Source organism: Panthera pardus, unplaced genomic scaffold, assembly GCF_024362965.1.
Source record: "Panthera pardus isolate Hobbes unplaced genomic scaffold, ASM2436296v1 HiC_scaffold_306, whole genome shotgun sequence".
NCBI lineage: Eukaryota > Metazoa > Chordata > Mammalia > Carnivora > Felidae > Panthera > Panthera pardus.
In genome coordinates, this window is record NW_026526884.1 from 53191 (window position 1) to 75312 (window position 22122).

The window sequence follows — 22122 nt, forward strand, 5'->3', positions numbered from 1 at the left end:
ATCAAAGGGGAGACATCCTTAGAAGAATCAGCCACCGCTCAAGGACACCGGGGAATGCTGCGTCCAGAAGCTAACGCAGCATTTTTGCAGGACATCAGAACTCAGGCTGCAAAATCACTAGTGAGGATAAGAACGGTGATCATAGGTCAGGACTGGCCAAGGCTTGCCACACAGTCTTCTTAGGAACAGCACCCTTTATACAGCTGGATGCTGGTCGGTCACTCTCCTGAGCTACCTAATTATTCCACTAGCTACCCTCTTCCACCTTTGATCAGACTTCAATTTATCTGGAGGCCCCCAGAACACTGCATCTCTTGTGTTCATCTGTGAATATCTTAGTATGTTGATACTTTCCAGTCACCTGTGGATTCACACAGCTAGTACCAAAAAATCAATCAATCAATCAATCCTACCTCCTTTGGTGCACACTGTGTCGCAGAGCACTGTGGTCACTCACTGCAAAAGACTTGGTAAAACAGCATTTCTTTCAGAGACCAGGACGTGCCCTGCAAGTCCCTACAGTGAACATCACTCCCTGAGCACTTTATCTTGTGCTTCAAAATGAACCCCAACCTGTGAAGGGCCTCATTCCTTGCCCTTGGATTTGAATGTTGTCATCCTGGTACACCAGGCTTATTCTACAAGGAGATTTGCCTGGATTCCCGAATACTGAGCTGAGGCCAAGACAAGCACGGAACAGTAAGTACAGTTAACTGCTTTAAGAAACCAAAAACACAGGGCACCCTGGGTGGCTCAGTTAGTTAAGTGTCTGACTCTTGGCTTTGGCTCAGGTCTTGATCTCACGTTCGTGGGTTTGAGCCGCGGGTCAGGCTCTGCACTGACAGTGTGGAGCCTGCTTGGGATTCTCTCTCTCCCTCTCTGCCCCTGCCCTGCTCATGCATGCACTCTCTCTCTTGCTCTCTCTCTCTCAAATAAAGAAATAAACATTAAAAAAAAAAAAAAAAAAGCAACCCAAAGACAAAACCCAACAGATCAAAAGCAATATTCTATCACTTGGATTACCCTTTTATAAGGGGGAAGTTGATATGTCTTGGGGAGTCCAGATTCCATCTATAAAATTCCATGAAAGGAAATCAACCGCAGAGGCAGCTAGCATGCATCTGAGCACTCTACTGAAGTAGTTACAAAGTGTCTGCGAGAAAACAATAAATCTTCTGGAAGGCAGACCCCAGCCACAGAGCAGCCAGGGGTGGGCTCTGAGGCAACAGATGTCAAATCTGTGTTCAAGATGGCTCATCTCTGGGGAAGGATGAAAAGGGACCACAAGGATGTCAAAGCCACTAAGAATTTTCTAAAGTCCCCTTACACACACACACACACACACACACACACACACACACACACACACGACCCTGTGGTTCAGCAAAGAAAATGAGCTACTATAGCTACAATCTCCTAAACAGAAGAGTGAAAAAGCTGGACACGAATATATTTATTTCGTTTACATAAAGGTCAAATAGAGGCTAATCTATGGTGTGAAAATTTAAGACACAGCATCTTCAGGGGAGAGGTTCAGTGGCACCTGTGGGGCCTAGAACATAGAAACAGGAAAGTTCGATGTCTTGATCTGGATAATGACTAACACAGCCGTGTTCACTATATGAAAATTCATCCAGCTGTTGTCCTTTTTTACTTTTCTGAATGCAAGTTCTACTTCACTACCAAAAGATACATATTAACAAATAAAGAGCACCTACTATTTCATAATAATAAAATAAAATAAATAAAAGGAAAATAAAATAAAAAACAGCAATAACATTGAGAGAACATATAGGAGCTGATCCCCAGAAGTTCTTTTCTAGATGGGATCAGCTCCTTCTTGGGGTGCAGACTGGCACCTCCATATACCAATGTTAGGTCAGCGTACATCATTACCATCACAATGCTGGTGTCTGGGAGCTGCAGTCCAAGAACTGTATCCAATGACAGGACAGTTCATTCCCTAGGTAAGACGCCTAGGGCCCCTGGGGTCAAGGTTATGTTGACTGATAAAAGGCACCTCAGCAAAAGCATCAGGAAACCAGGATGCCAGCCAGCCCCCCACCCCCCGCCGAACATTTTGGCAGTTCTGTGACCGGAGACATGATGGCCAGGGGAGCTAGTGGGGGAACAGCACAGGAGAATAGTCACAGAGCGGGCTACAGGGAAGTAGGAACAGGACAAAGCCAGACACCCACCACCACTGCACTGCCTTCCGGAAGGCTGGAGAAACGGACAGCTGAACACGGCAGGGCTCCCGGTTTAAACATGCACTTTCCAGCTTATGGTGAGGCATCGAGGTGAGGCATAAACTCACCTCTCGTTACTGGTTCCCTGACAGTAACCTGACAACACCAGTGAGCCCTGAAGAAACGGATGTTCGGATCACCCGTCGTTCGTCCCGATGCAAGTCACTAAATGAAACATGTTAGAGAATTCCTCTACAATTAAACCACAATAGAGCTTTAAGGGTACAGTAAGTCCAAGTCTTATAAAGTTTTCTGATCTCCTGGACAAACACTGAAAACGAGAAAGTGAGGCCGGGAGAAGCCTAGAAGCTCACAGGTGAGCCCACCCTCTGCCAAGGGGTCTGCGAGGCCGACCCCTCTGTTCTGGGTTTGTGTCCAGCACAAGACAGGGCATCTATTCCCTGAAGCCCCCCTCCAGAGCTCCCTACCCACTTTACTGGCCAGAATGGAAACACATACCCACTACCAAAACAACAACAATAAACCACTGGAAAGACCAGTGGGCCCCCCCTAAACCAGTCAGGTCCATGCCCAAAGCCTGACACAGCCCAGGAAGGTGGGAACTAGGTGGGTACCTCGGGAGGGAACGGATGCCACAGGGGCAGCCAGTGTCCTCCGAGGAATCATGTATACATGAAACAAAGCATCAGTATCAGGCCATACAAGGTCACAAAGCAAAGCTCCAGGGGCAGCTGGGTGGCTCAGTCAGTTGAGCATCCTACTCTTTTTTTTTTTTTTTTTTAAAGTTTATTTACTTATTTGGAGGGAGAAACAGGGGAGGGGCCGAGAGACAGGGAGAGAAAGAATCCCAAGCAGGCTCCAAACTGTCAGCTTGGAGCCCGATGTGGCGCTCGAACTCACGAACTTCGAGATCATAACCTGAGCCGAAGTCAAGGGTCAGATGCTTAACTAACTGAGCCACCAGGTACCCCGAGCATCCTACTCTTGAATCCGGCTCAGGTCATGATCCCAGGTCATAGGATCGAACCCTACATCAGGCTTCAAGCTGGGTGTGGAGCCTGCTTGGGATACACTCTCTCTCTCTCTCTCTCTCTCTCTCTCTCTCTCTCTCCCTCCCTCCCTCCCTCCCTCCCTTTGCCCATCTCCTCCACTTGTGCACTCTCTCTCTCTAAAATTAAAATAAAATAAAATAAAATAAAATATAAAATAAAATAAAATAAAATAGGAAACATAAAAACAAAGCTCCAAGTGGAATCACAGGGAGAGCCTTTCTGTACTTGGACTAAATACTGAAAGCTCTAGGAAGACAGTGGATTTGAGGGGGTGGGTGTTTCAGATGGGGTGAGGCATGGGACCCTTGAGAGGCAGGCAGTTCTGGGCACAGGGAACACGGGAACCGAAGTGGCAGGCAGTGGCAGGCGGGTCATAAAAGGGAACAACACAGAGGCTTTCTTAGTGAGTCCACAGGCTCGGAGAGAGGAAAATACAGATATCCAGGCTACGGCAGGTGAGTGACCTTGGCCTGTTTGCCCAGATTATTTTTAAAAGTCAGCAGTCCATGAGGGAGGAGCCACTACAGTATTTCGAGCAGGGAATGAGCACAAACAGAGCTAGGCTCATAGATGTGCTGGAGGGGGAAGACCAGCATAGGAGACTACTTTAATAACCTGGAAGGGGAGCCAGCCGGGACAGGACTCGATGCATATAGGGACGTATCTGAGACGATGTCGCCAACTGGGATGGGAAGGGGATGGGTGAGTACAGAAGCAGAGGTTAGGTCACTGGGAGGGGGGACAAAAAATCGAGCCCAGCTCCGCATGGCCCAGGGACCGCAGGGAGAACAAGGCAGAACAAGTCACTGGAGGCAGCTGGATAAGGCACAGGGGCCACACAGAGTCCCTCGTCATCCCCCGTCCCTGAGGCTGGACGGCAGCTGCCAAGGATGATGTTTAACTCGCGGGGAAGGGCGTCTGCAGCAGACAGGGGACTGGAGAGCAGAGAAAGGCAGAAACGAGGGCGAGGAGGGGCCAGGGAGGGCTGACGTGCAGACAAGGTTCAGCCCTGGGCTCTGAGCCCTTTCCACTCTGGAAGCTTCCACCCCCTCATCCTTCCCCACAACTAGAGACAATAAAAGCCTTTGTTTTCAAGAACACACACACACACACACACACACACACACACACATCTAGGAGGAGGGATGCTAGCTTGAGAGGACTCCCCTGCAGTTTCAAAGGCAGGATTGGGGTACATGCTCTGGAGAACCGTGAGCCAGTCCGGTGGCTCAGGCTGGCCGCTGGTCAGGGTGATGGGCTGCTCTCGATCTCTCTGAGACGCTCTGTGGCAACACGGCACTTGGGAAGCAGGCCTGCAGAGGAGATGCCCGGGAAGACTTCCCGGAGAAAACGTGACACTGTTACCTAGAGATGGGCCCACCTACGCAAAAAAGCAACGACATGACCGCAAAAATACACAACAGCCTCAAGGGAGAGTCATGGTTCTGTGTCCTCCCGAAACAGAGCAAGGGCTGGCCAACAGGTGCACTCAGCACCTGCCCCAGCGACCGTGTGGCCTGCCACACCACAAACCAAAAACGCCACAATCTGGCTCTTAACACAGATGGCTTGCCAATGTCTGACGCTCTAGAGAAGGACCGTAATTTGTCAGCCCAACAGAATGAGATCTGCCCGGGGCACCAAGGTGGCTCAGTCGGTGAAGTGTCTGATTCTTGGTTTTGGCTCAGGCCATGATCTCACGGTTCGTGGGTTCGAGCCCCACATCAGGCTCGGTGCTGACAGCTGAGTCTGGACCCTGCTTCGGATTTTGTGTCTCCCATGCTCTCTGCCCCTCCACCGCTCACTCTCCGTCACTCTCTCAAAAATAAATTTTAAAAAATTAAAAAAAAAACAACAATATGATATGCCCTGACGACGGACAGCTTTGCTGATGTGGGGAGAAGGTGCACACGACAACGTATCAATTCAAGCCATCCCAATGCTATTCTGAAACCTAACATATTTGTAGTGTACAGAACAGAACAGAATAAATAACGTATCTATAGGACATGCTGGGCAGGCTTCCTGTTCAAAACGATGACGTCTACAAACGCCCAAACAGCACAACAGTGTTGATCGCCAACCCCACCCCACCCCGCCACATCAGTCAGCTCGGATCCTACAGATGGGGTGGCTTAAACAATAGAAATACATCCGCTCTCCTTGGCCTGCAGACAGCCACTTTCCTCACGTGGCCTTCCTCTGTCTGCAAGAATCCTTGCTGTCTGTCTGTTCCTCCTCATGTCAGGACCCCAATCAGGTTAGATTAGAGCCTCATTTAATTTTGTTACCTCTTTAAATGCCCTATCACATTTTGAGGGGCTAGGAATTAGGGTTTCAATACATGAATTTAGAGGGGGGACAAAAATTCAGCCCATAACTGCACCCCAGCTGGACAATTGCAATAAAAAAGTTGCTTTGCCAGAAGAGTTAAAATTTTTTTTTAAATGTTCATTCATTTTTGAGAGACAGAGAGAGACAGAGCACAGGCAAGGGAGGGGCAAAGAGAGAGGGAGACACAGAATCCAAAGCAGGCTCCAGGCTCTGAGCAGTCAGCACCCAGCCCGACGCGGGGCTCGAACCCACAAGCAGTGTGATCATGACCTGAGCCAAAGTCAGACGCTCAACCAACTGAGCCACCCAGGCTCCCACAAAAAGAGTTTCAGAAGGAAATTCCATGCTTTTCCTCCCCTGGAGTTCAAAATTTCCAAAGCAGATGTGAAAGATCTTAACTTCTAAAGTTAGGAAAATTGGAAAATCAAAGTAAAAAACATTATGGGTAATGAGAATGCTGCTTGACCTCTGTGATCTTCCTCCCCAAAAACCAGAACCTCAGTTTCACCGTGACAGAAATATCAGACAAATGCCAGCAGCAGGGCACTCTCCACAACAGCCAACCAGCCCGGCTCAAAACGGTCAGGGTCACAACAAGGGAAGCCTGAGAAATGGTCACAGTCAAGAGGAGCCCAAGGCAGCAAGAGAACTGAGTATGTTGTGGCGTGTTGGATGAAATCCTGGAACGGAAAAGGCATCAGAGGAAAACTAAGGAAAGCTGGATAAAATACGAGCTTAGTGGTCACGTATCAATATTGGGTCACTGGAGAAAACTACCGCCATTCCCTCTACCAAGGGGAAAACTGGGCGCGTAGGGCACATGGGGGTGCTCTGTGCCACTTTCGCAACTTCTCTGTAGATCACAAACTCTCCCCCAAACACAGGTTTTATTAAAAACAGCAACAATGTACTGTGTGTGGCCAGGACACGGGAAACCAGCCGCATGAGTGACCAGCACTCGCTCCTGCCTGGGGACCCCAGGAGCCCCTGTGTCCCTGAGAAGTGGGGCCGGCAGGCTGCTGGTAGTCAGGGCACGCTGGATTACGAGCCCCTACTAGGTGGGTGGATGGCACCTTGCATTTCTGACTGCGGCGGGACAGGGTCAGAAAAGATCACAGGAGCCCTGGGGACAGAGTCCAGCTTGGTTCCTCCCCACCCCCACGCCCCAAGACAAGCCCACTCCACTCCCAGAAGAGGGAGCAGGGAAGGGAAAGGGGACAGAGGGAGGGACAGAGGACACCACCAAATTCCAGGCTCCTGCCCTCACCACCAGACATGGAATGTACAACAGCATTCCTGAGGCCGGGCAGTTTCATTTAACCAAACGACCGGACAGAAACCTGCTTCAGCTTCCTGTCTTCATGGGGTGGCGTCGGGGAGATCCCTCTGAAAACCCTGAACCACAGGCATTTGGGCCACCAAATTAGACACACACTTTACTTATTTGTTTAAAAAATGTTTTTTGATGTTTATCTTAGAGAGAGAGACAGAGACAGACAGAGCATGAGCAGGGAAGGAGCAGAGAGAGAAGGAGACACAGAATCCGAAGCAGGCTCCAGGCTCCACAATGACAGCACAGAACCCGACGCGGGGCTCGAACTCACGAACCGTGAGATCGTGACCTGAGCTGACATCGAGCACTTAACCGACTGAACCACCCAGGCGACCCTAGGCACGCACTTTAGACTCAAGGAGGGGACCCTGTGATTCACTCTTACGAGCTCACCATGTCTGTGATTCAGGGTTCAAAGCCATCCAGCACTATGCACCAGGCAGTGTGAATTCTCTCACAAGGACCCTAGGACAGGAACCTGCCTACCGTAGTTCAAAGGAAAAATTAAGAATATTTCAGGGTGGCTCAGTCGGTTAAGTGTCTGACGTCAGCTCAAGATATGATCTCACGGCTCGTGAGTTTGAGCCCCACATCAGGTGAACTAGAGCCCTGCCTGGGGCTCTGCACTCCCAGTGCGGCGACTGTGTGGGATTCTCTCCCTCCCTCCCTCTCTCTCTCTAGCTCTCACTCACTCGTGCCCTCTCTCTCTCTGCGCTCTCTCTCAAAAATAAACAAACAAATAAAAATTTTTTAAAAAGCAGTATTTCAGTGAAATCCCTCCAAGTCTCACAAGGACCTTCAGAAATTTGTTTAAATAAAAAATGTATCGCAAAGTAGAACACCAGGTTAAAAGGGAAAGGGGTCCAAACTCCCTAAAACGTGACATGACTTTAACAAGAACTGAAAGCAAGAAATCCCAGGAAGTCATAAATAAGAGAAATTTCCAACACAGAATGCTCATTAAAGAAGGTGCTAGACAATTCGAGCACACCGACACACACACCCCACACGGCATCAATTAGAATATTTGAACGTAAGTATCCACTTCTGTGGCCCGTTAGAGAAAACCGGTAATTTTTGCACAGAACGCATTCTGAATAATTGCTGGAGGGGGTCCAGCAATGCCGGAAAGGAAGAGTCAGACAACACAGACTCCACTGTTCCGGCCACCCAGGATAAGGTGCAGGGACTGCGGCCCAGGAGTCCTCAGGGTAAGGAACGACGCAGCCGGCAGCCGGCCACCCCCTCCAGGATATTCTCTCCTGTCCCCTCCTCTTCCTCTTCCTCGGGATTTCAGAAGGTCCAAATCGAAAGCTCCACAGGGCTTTTTCACCATGCATCACGTAAGCCGGAGGGAAAAGGCATGAAATGCGTCAGAAGGCATATGCGACACCTTACAGCCTATTTTACGCATCATAAAAATCCTTGCGCACACACTGTTTTACCAGATGTGCTGCAATGGAGGATGCCATGAATTTTTAAAAAGGAAATAAATCTTTCCACCTTCAAATGACCCTAGTTGGAAAAGCCAAGTTCTGCAAAGCTGTATACAACATTCATTTGCTTTCTTAAAAATAAGCATTTAGGGGGCACCTGAGTGGCTGAGACGATGGAGCGGCCAACTCTCGATTTCAGCTCAGGCCACGATCTCACTGTTCGAGAGCCTGAACTCCACGTCAGGCTCCGCGCTGACAGCGCAGAGCCTGCTTGGGATTCTCTCACTCATTTTCTCTCTGCCCCTCTCTCCACCAAATAAAATTTTTAAAATTTAAAAAATTTTTTAGAAATTAGAAAAAAAAAGTATTCAGTGCAACAGAGTTTTAAATTACACAAAAGCATAAAGAAGTGTGTCTGAATAAACGTTGGAAAAAAAAAAAAATTAAAAAAAAAAAAAAAAAAAAAAAAAGAAGTGTGTCTGTCGGGGGAGGGGGGAGGGCACTCATCTGTATTCCCTAACTAAAAAAAACATTTACTAATCTCGATATACTCAATTTTTCTTTCTCTGTTGCATATACGTATACAACTTCTTTTTCTTTTTAATGTTTATTTATTTATTTATTTCAGAGGGAGACAGAGCGGGAGAGAGAGACAATCCCAAGCAGGCAACTGTTAAAATAGCAGGGACGGATTTTAATCCTGAGGTTCAATTAAAATTTTTGTAATCTAATCTATTCACAAGAATTTGGGATAGAAACCAAAGATACACAGGAGTACCATTCACAGTATCTTCTGTATAAAAGACCGCCTCTAAGTGATACACGTTCTTTTAATTTTTAAAAGGTTAGCACAGCAAGAGGGCTTAGAAATAAATGTACATGGACGGGAAGATGCACAAAGCTTTTGGAGAGTGGAGTTTTCTTTCCAAATTGGTATCATGCCCTGTAGTCATCTGTCACCTTCTCCTCCTGCTCCTGATAAAACCAGGGTCTCCAAGGACCTCGAATCTGGTAGAAAACAGGTCTTATCTCAAGTGGGCAAGTCAAGTCAAGGTTGAAGTGAGAGCTCCGTGGCAGATGACAAAAATGCAGAAGTCAGAAAAGGCATAGAGCCGCCTGCCTCCATCAACAAGGAGAGGTATCTTCACAGACATTGTTCTCCTGTTGGCTCTCCTTACAGTTATGTCCTGAAATTTAATCTTTTTTAAAATTTATTTTGACAGAGACAGAGGCAGTGCAAGTAGAGGAAGGTCAGAGAGAGACACAGGGGAAGAGGGAGAGAATCCCAGCTAGGCTCCACATTGCCAATGCAGAACTCACGAACTGTGAGATCATGACGTGAGCGGAAGCCAAGAGTTGGACACTTAACCGACCGAGCCACCCAGGCACCCCTAGTTATGTTCTGAAAATTAGCCTCTGATGTTAAAAAAAAGAAACTCACGCATCTAACGCGCAATCTGCCAATGTGACACCGGTCAGCGCAACAGAGGGAACGGGCGAATTCAACAACACAGACGATCCCCAGAAGTGTCAATCTACATATACGTACGTGAAATGTATACGTATATGTGAAACAGCTGTATACGTACGTGAAAACCTCCACTGGACCATCCGACTAAACTCTATTCTTTAAAGGCTTAAAAAAAAAAAATTCCTCTCAAAGGACTTTGCAAGGCCTCATGGCTGGGTTCTAAGCAATTAAGAATCACATTAGGCCACCAAGAGTTTCAATTGTAGTTTCCAAAAACTCTCAGGTCGCTTGTTTTCTGGAGGGCTGGGGGTGTGGAGAAGCTCTTGAACTTTAGGACCAGCCAGATTAACAAGCAAGGTTTCCCTCCAGACTGGGTAAGGCTACGTGGGAGATAAGGCCACCAATCACTCAAACATGCCCCATGGAAAGCACAGGTGACCAACGGAAAGCCTCCTCCCTCCCCGTGCCACCCTGTCGATACCGAAACCCGGCACCCGTGGGCACAGACGACACGCAGCACACACACAGGTCGGTGGGACCCAGTAGAGCAGTCAGGAAGTGACAAATAATATTCGATGTAAGCAGACACGGCTCAATGATGGCTATCAACACCAAGAGCCACCTGGTGAAATTTCAGTCAAGAAAGGGATGCCACTGTTTCAATGGATCCAGCCCTGTTGCTTGGTTTCTGATTGCTTCCAAAGAAGCCTAATCGTGAGCCCCTTAGCGGAGGATTGCTGTGGCCCCTGAGTGACAAAGGGGAGAAAAGCTGGCTGTGGACAAAGTGCCTGCCCTCTTTGATCAGTGTATGCAAATGTTTTCCAAAAGAAGCTGGGCCATCAAGAAGAGGTTAGCTTCAACTTCTCTTGAGGTGTTTTGGTGTTTTGTTTCCTTCCGTCTCATTTAGCTCTGGAGGGCTTAGGGTCATACTGCAAGTGTGAGAACAAACAAAGGCTCTACCATGATGCACAGCTTGCTATCCTAGACGCTTTGGTGCAAACTACTCCACCTGCCTCAACAGTCAAGCCTCGATCTGTGCTGTGGGGCGGGAGGCTCCCGTGGAGGCGGCAACAAGATCCACACCTGCCTCGAGGGGGTCCGCAGGAGGCCAAGTGCAGCCCAATCCCGTACTGAAATCCTGCCCCTGCTCGACACCCCACCCCCCAAGGAGCACCTCCCCACCGTCCTTGGGACCGCTGAGCCCAGTGGAAGACACCTCCCGGGCCGAGGACGACTCGGGGGCCCTGCCACATCCGGGAAGGAGCTGGGGTCCCCGGGGGCCCAGGGCAGCAAGCGTCCGAGCGCCTCGTGCCAGCGCCACGCCACAGAGAAAGCAGAGCAACGGGGTGCAGGCCACTATCACGGACAGCTGAGGCTCGCCTCTGCCCAGACTGAGCCTCCCTTCCCAGGTTCCTTCCGCATCCCACCCCCTCAGGAGGGCAAGACGAGACATGTGCACACCGCACCACACATTTTCAGAGAAATCTCCCTAGACAGTATGCCTCCCGAACCGCTCTCCATTTAGCTGTCAGTGTGACAAAGCTGGGGATTTTTCTCCACATTACAAGAATTCAGAGTTACTTCCTGAGGTCAGAGAGAAACGCCACGAGACACATTGTTCAAATAGTTGGCTTATTAGATTTTCTAACAGTCCTACGATGTATTAAGAGGAAAACCCCCATCCCTGCTCCGAATGGATATTCCGAGGACTTAAGTGACCACAGAGCCCGGCCACCTCCCGAGAGCACCTGTAAGACGTGGAGGACTGCCCGCGTGGAGAGCTCAACGTGTCCATCAGCTGGTGAACGGACACACGTGGTCTGACGCCCAGGGAAACAGCGCTCGGCGAGGAAAAGGGAAGAAATGCCGGTACGCGCTCCAGCGTGGATGAACCCGGAAAAGGTCCCATCGAGCGAATGAAGCCAGACGCAGAGGCCAGAGGAGTGCAGGACGCCTGTCTGTGGGAAATGTCCAGAACAGGCCAACCTGTTCGAGACAGAAGATTCGAGGTTGCCTGGGGCTGAGGCGGGAACACGGAGGTACAAAGGCTGCAAAGGATCTTCTGGGGTGATGGAAATGGCCCCAAACACTGGGCAGCGGTGATGGGCGCACAGCTCTGAGGGGACCGGGTCCCTGAGGTGCACACTTAATACAGGTGAATTTTATTCTATTTTCAATTATTTTTAAATGTTTATTTTTGAGAGAGAGTGTGAGTGGGGGAGGGGCAGAGAGAGAGGGAGACACAGAATCTGACACAGGTGCCAGGCTCTGAGCTGCCAGCACAGAGCCCGACTCGGGGCTCAAACCCACGAACCGCAAGATCACGAGCGGAGCGGAAGTCGGACGCTTAACCGACTGAGCCACCCAGGCGCCCCAATATGGGTGAATTAGGAAATCCTATGCCTACATAAAGGTGTCTAAGAAAGCAGGAGGCAGGGCGTGGGACCAGGGAGGAACAAAGGAACCGGCACACAGAGGGAGAACAGTGAGGGGTGGCAGACACACGTGAGTATCAGATGTGTTTTTTGTTTTTTAACACTTACTCACTTTTGAGAGCGAGCATGAGGAGGGGAGGGACAGAGAGAGACGGGGACAGAGGATCCAGAGTGGGCCCTGCACTGAAAGCAGTGAACTCAACGCAGGGCTTGAACTCACGAACCGTGAGATCATGACGTGAGCCGAAGTCAGACACTCAACCAACTGAGCCACCCAGGCGCCGCGAGCATCCGATGTTCTTAGTCAGCTGTAGCCCTGCTCTGCTGGGCACCATCCGACTTTCAGGCAACACACAAGACCCTCCACATTCTGGAATAAGTGCTGTAAGGTAGGGTTTTCCAAATCCTTTTACAGACGAGGAAAGAGGCAGGCAAGGGTTGGATTTTACCTGAACTCACCAGTCAAGAAATAGAGACATGGGGCAGAAGAAGCGGGACCCGAGAAGGAAGGAAAGGGGGAGGGGAGAAGGGGACACAGGACTCCCAGAAACCACAGGCTACACACACACACACACACACACACACACACACACACACACACACGTGCACATATATACCAACCCGCCCCTTGTTCCTATGGGCTTCTGGTCCCTCTCCTCCATGCAACCAACCACAAAGCACAAGGTACAGGTCAAGCAAAAAAAAAAAAAAAGTGGCAGTTCAAGTCAAATTTCCTGACTCCCATCTCTAAAACAAAAATATTAGGTCACCCTATTTACAGTAAATATTGCTATTGTGTTTCTCCCCATCAGCAAGCTGTTTCCAGGGTAAGCAGGCTAAAATCTACTTTCCAGAGCAGAGACGACCTTGACTGGCCAACGAGGACACACGAGCAGCAAGCTTAATACAGCCGCCTGGTTCTTCATGCTGGCACCAGGCTGCGGGGCAGAAACCCACGGACGGGTTTGCTGTGTGTCTGCTCATGGGATGCAGGTGTCTGGGATCTGTGCTCACGCGCAGTGAGAAACCCCAGCATACCGTCTCTGCCCCCTTCGGGACCCCTTTTCTTCCCAGAAGATGCCTATCCTAACCCCTCCCATGGTGGCTCCGGGAGGCAGTTCCAGGCAAACCTGGATATTTGCAGGGGCGGGGAAATCACAGGGAAGGAGAGATAGGAAGCGTCCCACCAGCACACAGAGGAGATGTTCCTTTGGGACATGTCCACACACACACAGGTTAGACCACAGTCCACCCTTGGTGTGGGCTTCCCCCTCCCTAGCTGTTGTCTTCCTCCCTCGCCATGTCCCTTCCCCTCTCTGCTGTCCTCGGGCCACCCTCCCCAATCCAGAGCCTTGAAGCACAATTTACCACCACAGTGGACCTCCAGCCTGTGCCCTACCCCCCCAGCCCAACACCTCCCGAGCGGGCATTTCCAACCAAGCCCCGAACACCTTCCACAAAGAAAACAGAAACAGATTTCACAGGCGGTGTGGTCTACCAGATGTACGAATGCAAAGCATTTAACCACAGCTAGGTCCACCCACCGCCCCCACGCCACGGCATGGTGTGTGGGTAGGAAGCAAAAGGAAGCTGCAGAATAGGTGGAGCTGAAGGGCACGAGTGCCTGGCAGGTGCCTAGAAACCAGACAGGGCTGAATGCACAGAAGAGAAGGTTCCAGGGGACAGAACGTAAAGACAGAGAACAACAGCAGAAGGTCAACCAGCGGGGACCAGAGGACAAACCCAGAGAGGGGGTGGAGGACAAGGTTCCACACAACAGAGCTGACCGTTGTCCTCTAAGACAAGGGGCAATTTTGAAGTGCCTGGTGGCACAGTCGGTTAAGCATCCGACTTAGGCTCAGGTGACAATCTCACGGTTTGTGAGTTCGAGCCCCGCGTCGGGCTCTCTGCTGACAGCGAGGCGCCTGCTTGGGGTTCTCTCTCTCCGTCTCCTCAACTCACACTCTACCTCACTTGCTCTCTCACAATAAATAAACAAATATTAAAAAATGAAACCCAGATGGCTTGATGACTGACAAACACGTTAGCAGGCATTGATGAACACCCACCGGAACTACTCTGGAGAACAGACACACGGCACCCCCAGGGCCCACACCTAGTGTCTAACTCGCAACGGCTCCTTGTTGGCCAGTGTTCCATTGTCCTGAGGAAACCATCTCTCCACTACTGGCTTTCCCATCGCTCTCCCTTTTCTTCTGCCCCACTCCCAACAACTGGGTCATATACCACCCTACCCTGGGCTAGGGACCACAGTCCCTGGAGAAAGGGAGGGTTCCAGGCCACAGTTCTCCATGCAGCAGCACTGACACGTTGGGACAGATGGTTCTCGGTGGGGAGGGGGTGGCATCCTGTTCACTGTAGGGGGCTGAGCAGCGCCCCCGGTCTTCACCCGAGGTGCCAACAGCCACCTTCCCCTCAAGCTAGTGCGACCAAAATGCCTCCAGCATTTGCACCCCGATGCGGGGCTCGAACTCACGAGCCACAAGATCATGACCTGAGCCAAAGTTGGATGCTTAACCAATTGAGCCACCCAGGTGCCCCAGAATCTGGTTGAGAATGAAGCCAGCAGGAATGACACGGTCATATGGACAGGCCTCCCGGCATGTGTACGAGCCCCACGTCTCCTATTATGGCAGACACACCTGGGACTCTCCAGGTGGGTGAGCCCAAAGGGTCCCTTTTTCCACAGAGGCTGCTGTCCATTCAATCAGAACAGCCCTGGCTCTCTCCAGTTCTCGGCTCCGATAACCACACACAGATGAGCACGAGGAGCTCTGCAATGCGAGGAACCCTTGGTATTCAAGGTCTCAGTAACCAAGCGCTCACTTGGGAGGTTCCTAATGAGGTCCCGGGAGAGGGGTGGGGGGGACATGACTAAAAAGAAAACAGAGGTTCACAGCAAAGTCTGAAGCAAAAATCTGCAGATCAAATATCACTGAATATTTTGAACCATGTTCTCAGTCATCACCTGGGAGAGGGGAATTTCGGAAAGGTTGGGAAAACGGGGAATGGAATTGGCAGGCTTGCAGAGAAGCCAACTCATGATCTTAAGGGGAGAGCCAGCGAGAAAGGATTTAGTTCCCCAGGGGCGACGGGAAGCGGCCGGCGGGAGCACCTACACTCCCCGGCGAAGCCGGTCTCTGCCCCAGCCGGAGAACTGGCTGCCCCTGCGACGGTCAGCTCAGCCCTCCTCTAAGGCTGCAGCTGTCAGACGTGCCCTGCCCTAGCACACCGAGGCTGAGCAGTGCCCGAAGGTTTCTTCTGCCAAAATACCAGAAAACATTTGTTATCAGGAGAAAGAAAACGGTCGGGTTGAGGTGATACTGACAACGCCCTCCTCTCTTCTCCTCTCCTCTGCAAATGCTCGGTCCGTGAAAACCCTTGCATCTGGCCACCTGCTGCCCGGAAACCAGAACAAATAAGTCCTCACCCTCCCTCTGAGCCCTTATGAGGTGGGCTTTTGCTAAGGCCTAGACACGAAACAGGAGACATCAAGTATTTGATGTCTTGACCTTGGCCAGGGGAACACCTGATAAATCAGCCAGCCAGGGTGAAGCCGGGGCTCGTAGCGGGTGCCTCCGCCCCACAGCGCTACACGCCCTTTAGTGTTGGACAGGCAGTGGGGCCGGTGATTCATGGCCCCGCCACACACTAATCCCCACGGTTTATGGCCTCACATCTGCTCCGCAGGCGCGCTCCTGCTGGTTCTTCCAGCTCACTAGGGAGCTTCCCCGTGCTGAATACACGGCTCCCTAACTGCAGAGCCTGCCTCCATCACCAGCTCTGATGGCTGGCACACGGAATCTCACACTCTGGTTAAAGGTGAACAGCAGAGTCCCAAAAGACTCCTCAAAGACATGTATGCTGGCACACTACTCCTTTTTTATTTTTCAGCAGAGAGAGAGAGAGTACAAGTGAGCAAGGGCAGTGAGAGGGAGGGAGAGCAAAAGAGAGAGGGAAGTGGGGCTGACCCGAAGCAGGCCTGAGGCTCACCCGATGTGGGGCTCGAACTCACAAGCCAGGAGATCATGACCTGAGCCGAGTGGGATGCTTAACGACGGAGCCACCCAGGCGCCCTGGCACGGCATTCCTCATCCCAGGATGTGAGGGTCTCTTTCCGTCTCCCACCAACCCAATCACATTCACTTGACATAGTGTAAATAGTGTGTACGTCGCCTCTTGTACATCCAAACCCTCGGAAGCACCCGGACACGCTGCTGGAAAAACACCTGCTTATTTTCTGAAGACATCAACTACTGACCTTCAAGAACACTGGGCTGCAGTGTTCTCCCAGCTGAACCTGACACCAGAATCATGCTGCATTAGGTCTCAGGCTTTGGTTTTCTCATCCCGAAAGCATTCGCCGTAACTAACCCACCCCGATCAGAATGCCGTCATAAGCGTATTCAGGTAACCGCTGGAGCAGACAGGTGCGTACTCTTTCCAACCTGAATCATACTTTCTATCTTAAGGCTAACTTCAGAAAATACCTTTATGATTCATCTGCAGCCAACAGCAAATTCTCAACCCTGAGACTCTGGGTCCTGGTTTCCATGTATGAAAAAAGTTTCTGGAACTAGGACTGGCTCCCAGTCTTCTAGTCCTAGAACCCTCCATGTGCTCTTGTTGTCCCCCTGAGGACTGAAGGGAAGCAAAGAGTGTGTGGCTACCTGCCGTCCGGACAAACGGTGGCTCGGTTACCCCGTCGCAGAGACAGGGCATCCCTGGGATTCCACAGCCAACGCGTGGCCCTGGCCATTGCCGCCATCAACCTGCAGGATCAGCCCTCGGCCCGACAAACCAAGGGCGCCTGCTGGAAGGACATGCTGAGGCGAGGATCTGACTAGTGTTGCCTGTAATACCATCAGCAGCATACACGTGTGCCCAAAACGTGCATAAAACCCTCTAGCCCACTACTCCAACCTCCCTGGTATGTCCCCAACTTTCACACGGGAAAACTGCTCAGAGACTTTCAGTGACTCTCCCAGGTCAGTGCACAAGGAGGGGTTAGCATCCGGTTTCCTAACTCCCACATGATGCTACGGGCTTGACACCTTGCTGAGGTTTTTTTGCTTGCCTATTCAGATGGAAGTATTGCTTTGCCGTCTGTAAAGATGTGTCTGTGTTTAAGTATACACACACACAGGATTTTAAGAAAAACCCAAGCCACGACAGTCACTCATAAGGTGGAAAACAACCCTCCACAAGGTCCAGATAAGCACTCTTTAAAAAGCTAAACATCAGTGTTCGTTAATCACCGACTGCTAACCATACACTTACATACCTCGTATTTCATTTCATCTTGTCAACGCTGGAAGTACATGCATGAAAGTGAACTTGGATTCAGGGGCTTTCAAAGGAGCAGCCCCAAGTCCCAGAGCCCCACCTCCAGGGCCGTAGGGCACCGAGCCGAGCCCAGTTCACGGCTCTGCCATCCACCAACTTTGCAACTCTGGACGTCTATCCCCAAACATCTGTTCCAATAGCTATCACAGTGAAAAGTAATGAGCACTTCCTTAGAGAGATATAAGGAATAAGATAAAGCATATAAAACTGGGTTCCCGGGGCACCCGGGTGGCTCAGTCAGGTAAGCGTCCTACCCTTGACTTCACCCGAGGTCATGATCTCTGTTTAAGCTGCACATCGGGCTCTGCGCAGAGTGCGGAGTCTTCTTGGGGTTCTCCCCCTCTTTCTCTGTCTCTTTCTCAAAAATAAATAAATAAATAAGAATAAAAAAATCAGCCTACAATCAGGATGCCATGGAGGAGCCTAAAAACATCTCGCTGGGCCCCAAACACAGATTCTGATGCTGCCAGTCCAGGGTCTGGGACAGGGCTTGTTAGTCTGCATTCTGACAAGCTCCGGGAGGAGGCGGGTGCTGCGGATTCAGGGAATCAGCACTTAGAGAATCCCTGCAACAAAGCATTTAGCCCAACACCTGGCAGGTCCGCAACTGGGAGCCAGCACCCCATCAAATACAGCTCATCATCCCGATCTTTTTCTGCTTTAAAATCCCTCAGCCCCAGCCTTGGCACAGAGGCTGCCCTCTTACCCGTCTAGTGATCCCCGAGGCCACCAGAGCTCAGCCACTGCTGGACCCTGCTCCCCTGCCCTGGCCCAAAGGGAACCAAAGGGATTTCCTGAAGCTCGAAAAACACACCTGTTCAGGGCACCCAGGGAGCCCTCTGGCCAGGTGGACTAAATTCTGTTCTTGAGCTCTGCAGAGAACTCTTGGTACCTGGCTGTGCACCTACCAGCATGAGATAGGGCAAAAACATAAGGCTGTGATTCTCTACCTTGACTGCACCTTTGAATCTCCTGCTAAGCTTTAAATTATTTTTTTTTTTTAACGTTTATGTATTTTTGAGACAGAGAGAGACAGAGCATGAACGGGGGAGGGGCAGAGAGAGAGGGAGACACAGAATCGGAAGCAGGCTCCAGGCTCTGAGCCATCAGCCCAGAGCCCGACGCGGGGCTCGAACTCACGGACCGCGAGATCGTGACCTGAGCTGAAGTCGGACGCTCAACCGACTGAGCCACCCAGGCGCCCCTCCTGCTAAGCTTTAAAATCATCGATACCTGGGTTCATGCCGTGATTCTGACTTAATTGATCTGAGGGTGTATATCCTACTGGGCATCAATAGCTCTCCAAGCTCCCCAGGTGACTCCAATGCACAGCCCAGATTTCAGTCCACTGTGTTCGAAGAAACGCGAAGTCATCCTACCTCTCTCGGCCCCAAACCGGCAGTAACGTTTCCAGGGATCAGGTTTTACCGGAGTTTTAAGGCCCAACAGAAGCCCTAAGGCTCAGCATGCTTCCAGACTGTCCACCCTTCAGAAGCGTTTGAGCCTTGGGGGTGCCTGGGTGGCTCAGTCAGTTACGCATCAGATTCTTGATTTCAGCAGAGGTCACGATCTCACAGTTTGTGGGACTGAGTCCCGCATCGGGCTCTACGCTGACAGTATGGAGCCTGCTTGGGATTCTCTCTCTGCCTGCCCCTTCTCCACGTGTGCATGGGCGCACTCTCTCTCTCTCCCTCAAAATAAATACATAAACTAAAAAAAAAAAAAAAAAGCAGTTGAGCCTCTAGGTAATAAGGCTCCCCGAATCCTGCTCATCCTGTGCAAGGTGAGAATGTATATAGTGATTTTTGTTGTTGTTGATTATACTGTTTTTAAGTAATCAGTCAATAAGAGCTGAAGATAAAGTTATTCTTAGAAACAGATTTTGGAATATCACTTACATGTTACAATAAACTTATTATTCAAAAGTCTATTTCGTCTGGGTCACCCAAGTTCAGCAGTGATGCATAAGGTTGGGTGACTCACGAAAGACAATGGCTTTGCAACCCTGGACTTATATCCCCGAATATACGTACAGAAAGATGCAACATGCAAAAAGAAAAAGAACGCACCCTTGAACTTGAGAACCCATTCACTGAGTGCCCATAAGGTGTCAGGCGCTGGGCAGTGCGGTGGGGATGCTGACCCCAGGGGAACCGGGCTCCCGTTGTCAAGCCTGGGAGCTGCTCGTTGGGGAAGCTTGAGCTAAAGGGACCAGGGCGGCTGTAGGAGGCCAAGGGTCAAGGTGGAATCACCTGGGGAGCTTAAAATACACCCAGGGGTTCTGATGGATGGAGCCCGAGCACGCCCCTTTCGAGGTCTCCTGTGGGTGGCGGCACAAGGTGGAGCAGCAAAGACTGAGGGAGGCGGCTCCTGAGGTTTCTCACCGTAACACACACACTCCCTGCTGACGGTACCTGGAACCCAGCTGGAGCACTCAGCGACTACAGGAAAAGAAACCGTGCAGAAGGTTTCCCAAGGGCTGTGCCCACTGTCCTTTCACCCAAGGTCCTAAAGAATGAGCGAGGCCAGGTAGAATTTTGATCAGTGTGGATACAAACACAGGAAGAGTACTGGGAGTTAACAAGCGGAACTTTCTCTAAAAAGACAGCTCGTTAATTTTCTTATCTCCAGTTGGCTTTATGGGAACAGAACACTGGAAGATTCTCACCAGTTTGTGAGACCTAAAACGCTTTAACAGTTAAATTAAAATTTCATGCTGTCATGGGATTATCTGCACAGATACATTTTCTGGAAGCGAGGATGAATTATAGGATGAACATGGTCTCTACTAAGGACAAAGAGCCACAGGACAAATTAGCCCAGTGCACAAAGTGGGCTTAAAATACATTCCGGGGCGCCTGGGGGGCTCAGTTGGTTAAGCGTCCGACTTCGGCTCAGGTCATGATCTCGCTGTTCGAGAGTTCAAGCCCCTTGTTGGTGTCCCAGCTGACAGCTCAGAGCCTGGAGCCCGCTTTGGATTCTGTGTCTCCCTCTCTCTCTCTGCTCCTCCCTTGCTTGCGCACTCTCTCTCAAAAATAAATAAACATTTAAAAATTTAAAAAAATTAAAAAAAATACATTCCTCAGGATTCCTTTTGTTTTCTTTAACACAGAGCAAAGAGATTTTTTTTTTTAATTTGGAATTTTCTAGATAGAGTCCTCTAAAGCTATTCCACAACCACTGTATTTTGACAGTTAGGACTTCTTTTTCCAAAGCTCCCGATGTGACAATAGTGAACTTTCCTGCCATTACTCCGTCACATCTGAAAAAGACATACTACACTAAAAGAAGCGAAACACTCCTGTCCTGAAAGCAATCCTGAGAATTTCGGAAGGTAGCGACCCCGGTGAGTGGCTGCCCATGCCCTGCCCCACAGGACACTCCTGGGAACATTTGCCTTGGAATGTCTCTGCCCACACTTCCCAGGTTCCGCGCTGCTCTGCAAGCTCGCTCCCAATCAGGGAAATCAGCTTCACTGACCGACCCAGCCCAGTAAGACCCCGCACAGTTCAAAAGGGCAGAATTCTTGTGTGCTGGGATCACAGAAGCACAGCAGGGCTATTGACCCACTAGCTGGCATTCCAATACCCAGAATGTTCCTCCAGCTTTCCATCATTGTTCCCCTGCTCGTGCTCTGAATTCCCGCAGCTAGCTAGGAAAGGGCTCACGCAATCACTTTTGTCCAAATGCACGATTCCTGGGGGATGGGAGAATCAATGGAAGATTTCCGGGCTTATGTATCCGGACTTGGATGTTCCCTCTCTTACTAGAAATCAATGACCCTTCAACGTTTAAACAGCTGAACAACAACAACAAAAAAGATCGGAGGGAAAACCCAGAATGTAACTAACCTCCTTTACCTAAAACCTAAATGTTGTTTCTACCTTGAAATCTGAAACATGATTTCAAAAGCGGTCATTATGTAATCAATAATGTGTGTGTGTGTGTGTGTGTGTGTGTGTGTGTGTGTGTGTGTGTGTGTTTAACCTGTGGAACCAGATCTTACTAGGAAATAGAGAAAATAGAGTCAAGGATCAGCAGTGGTGGTCCATATCCTTTCCAACTGGCTCATTACAAATTTCACTCCCCCCATGTCCTACAGATGCTGCCGCTTTTTTTTGTTTTGTTTTTAAATATATATTTTTCAGAAAGAGAGAGAGACAGAGACAGAGCACAGTGGGGGAGGGGCAGAGAGAGAGGGAGACCCAGAATCCAAAGCAGACTCCAGGCTCTGAGCTGTCAGCACAGAACCCTATGCGGGACTTGAACTCATGAACTGTGTGTGACACCATGACCTGAGCTAAAGTCAGGTGCTCAACCGACTGAGCCACCCAGGTGCCCTGGTCCTGTCTTTCTAAGAAAACTAATACCTGATGAAGCTGTCACAGCATCCTACACACATGAACTGAAGCCATAACTACAAACATAAAATCTCATTACTTAACAATGACAATTCAAATACAATCTTGATGATTAAGAGTAAC

At 50.1% G+C, this 22122-nt stretch overlaps 1 protein-coding gene and 1 non-coding gene across 2 annotated transcripts in view; both read right to left on the reverse strand.

The window, feature by feature from the left end:
• LOC128774434 (protein Shroom2-like) overlaps positions 1-22122 on the reverse strand; it is a 93134-nt gene that overhangs the window by 49534 nt on the left and 21478 nt on the right. The gene's annotated exons all lie outside the window — the stretch shown is intronic.
• Positions 5824-5908, reverse strand: TRNAQ-UUG (transfer RNA glutamine (anticodon UUG)). Its single transcript has one exon. It is a non-coding gene; the product is annotated as a tRNA-Gln (tRNA).